The following is a 3378-nucleotide window of genomic DNA, read 5'->3' on the forward strand; positions in this document are numbered from 1 at the left end:
AGAAAGATAGCTCTTGTATAAGTTTTAAATTCCCATCTGCTTTAGTGTATGTAAGGACAAATGGTGACTGCTTAGTGTAATAATGAAAAGGTATAAATCCTGCCTCATGGGGAAAAGCTAGAACCATGGAACATTAAACAAGAATACTCCTGTCATTTAGGCTCCAAGACTACAAGCAAATAGTCTTTATGTATTTATCATCTTGATTATCCTTTTATCTCAGGTATATACATTGTGCAGAAAATAGAACATATATGACAGTGGAGAAAACCCACAATTTTTGCTTCTACTCTAGAAAGCAGTATTTCCCCTTTTTATCTGAAATGTATGTTCACATTGAAACATTAACATCTACAACATGGTCTTTCAGTTTACTCTTCAATTACTAAAGCAAATGATTTTGATTTATAGCACTTACACAACTTCAATTCAGGTCACAGAATTGAAATGTATTTGATAATGCCTCAACATTCCCATGGGCAGCCAGGAAAAAGAAAACAAAAACAAAAGACACTTTAGTGAGTTCAGAAGAATGATTATTCTGACAAGCCTGGAAAACAGTAACTAGACAGTTGCTATTTTTAAAGACCCCAGTGTGAACTCTGTTCACATACATAATTCTCATAAGCAAAATGTATGAGGTTTTCTTTTAATAGAAGCATCATTGCATTTATAACAGGTTGATATACCTTATGAACAGATTCATTGGTAAAGTCACTATTATTGCTATAAGTGTGCTTATGTATTCTGTTTTACATTTACTAATTTTATGTGTGTGAGCACCTACCATGTGCCAGGCAGTACCTGTCTAAATGAATGCATCCAGTGGTGAGCACTCAGGTGCCACCACCACCCTCTTGGGACTGACAGCGTAGTGGGGGCCTCAGAGATATTGTAACACTCAGTATTGGCTGAATGAGATGAAAATTGGCATCTTTCATGACTTCCTCCAATAGGCTTAGGTTTGTAAGGACAGAGAAGAATTAGAATAATTCTTTCATAATAGAGAGTGGATGTTAAGAGATTGGGAACATCTTGCCCACACCCAAACAAACTATAGGGGATAATCACTCCATGTTACGAGCTCACCTCGTCTCCCAAGAATGGAGTGGGGAAGTGAGACATGGAGTCTTTGGGGATCAGGATGCGGGGGAGGGCTGGGCCGGTGGAGGGCACCACTGGAAGCCTCCACCCAAGTGGCTCAGCAGTAGTCTGGTCAAAGCCAGGTTGTCTCTTCCTCCAGGATTCTTCCAGGGGAAGAAAAGAATTACAGAAAAAGAAAACAAGGAAGAATGAGAACATCTCTCCACGGCTATTTTTATTTTTGTTCCCAAGACACTGCATAGTATAACAACCTTATGACCCAAAAGAGAGCCCACAACTGAGAGCATCTTCAGTGTTCCTGAGCATAGAAATTAGTGAATCCATCATATAGAAAATTAACATATTTCAGGAACACAATTGTTTCTTGATTTCAAATATGAACAGAAGACTAAATGCCAGATTTTTAAAATCATAAATTTGGTATCTATAGTTACTTTACATATTCCAGGATCTAGGCATGGAATTTAAGTTTTGCATTTTGAACAAAAATAGCAACATCTATTTTCTGTATGGCAAAGAAAAACTAAATACCAGACTTTTATTTTTTATTTTTATTTATTTATTTTTTTGACTAGACTCTATGGTTACAGAGATTTTTATTTTTAACCACAGAAGACATCATTTCTTTTTACATTCTTTGCCTGCCTGGTGTTCTTCCCTAAACATCTCTTTCTGTTTATGCCGGTGACTTCTTTATCCAAGTAATATTAGCTATCGCCAAATCACATTAGAATCCTATTGAATTAGAATTGCTCTTTCCTACACATACTAGGGAGTGAATAGTAAGAGATGGTTAAGATCTCACTGTGATCAGAAGTGGGGTTTTTGTTGTTTTGTTTTTAATGATGAGAACTTATAAGAGGAAATTCAAATTAAATCAAGCCAATTTCTGATTTGGTAAGATTTAAGCTATAGCTAGAGCTCAGTTATTAAGGAAGGAAGGGAGGAAAGTACAGAGTCAGGAGAGAAGGAAAAGGAGAAGGAAAAAAACTGTAACTGAGTAGTGTTTTTTTGTGAATGTCTTGAAAGTTCTGATCTCTTAACCCTGCTGAATTTGAGACAGTGACTTTGTATAAGCTTTTATTTATACTCATTTCAACCTCATGAAAATTTTTTATCAGCATTTTCTTTCTACTTTAAAAATCACAAGGGATTGTTTGTTTACAAAAAGGTACCAGGATCCATAATTTGTTAGCAATATTTTCTTTTAGTAATCTTCAAATTATATTTAATAATCAAATTGCAAGTCAAATGCTCTCTGATAAGTTATTCCCTGAGAACTATCTGTGATAAATACGACAAACCTTGGCAAAACCTCATTGCTCTTGGTACTCTTCCGAGGTTTTTATGCCTACTGTTCTGCATTTGTCTCTAAGAGACATTTAAAACACAGTTACGATATCAATTTGGTGTAGCATTACCTGTAGTAGAGCTCAGAGTACGTGGCAGCGCATCGTCGCTCAGGATGCATGGCGTGTCATTCGGGTTGCTTTGTTGTGTGCTGGGGTAGAATTAGCCTTGTAGAGACTAATGTGTTCATGCAATCCCTGATCCTGTGTTGTTGTATATAAAAGTAACGCTACAAGTTCATCCTTGATGACAAGATTAAAGCAAAAATAAACACGTTAAAGTTGGACTTTACACATGAGACTGCTGCTTGTCTTTTCTTTTGGTTAAATTCATTTGCCATTCTAATGTCTGCTCTGGAATTATCTAATTTCTCTATGTTTCTGAGTTGGAGTAACTGTTGAGTTGGGGTTCTAAATAGAAAGCAAAGAAACAACTCATGGGTGGAGGACAAGACCAAAGCATAACAGAAGCAAGAGACAGGAGCTATTGAGACTTTAGTGCTTTCCTTTGGAACAGGAATAAGCCTGGCTCTGGTTCAAAACAAGGTAATTTTTAAAAAATGTATACATACATATGCAACAAAAGTGTTTATTGGTAACAGAACACAACTTTTACCCAGCTTTATAACACACCAACAAAGTTTATATAGTGTAATCAGTATCAGGTAGCAAGGGTTAGATTAACTATACATCGATGTAGACTCCACCGATATGGCATGATACACCTCTGGGAAAAGTGTTCAGAACAGAATTTCCATCTGCAAAGATTTTCACAAGATTCAAGAAGAAACATCATAAAATTTGGAGACAGAATGAAATAAAGGTGGATCCAGGGTTCTAGGATCTTGGGAGGGGTGGGTTCTTGGGACTCGGGCCATTACTAACATGGTAATTTGTTCTAACTGTGTAAATGGAGTTAGTGGAT

The sequence above is a fragment of the Lemur catta genome, chromosome 1 (assembly GCF_020740605.2).
Source record: "Lemur catta isolate mLemCat1 chromosome 1, mLemCat1.pri, whole genome shotgun sequence".
NCBI classification, from domain to species: Eukaryota; Metazoa; Chordata; class Mammalia; order Primates; family Lemuridae; genus Lemur; species Lemur catta.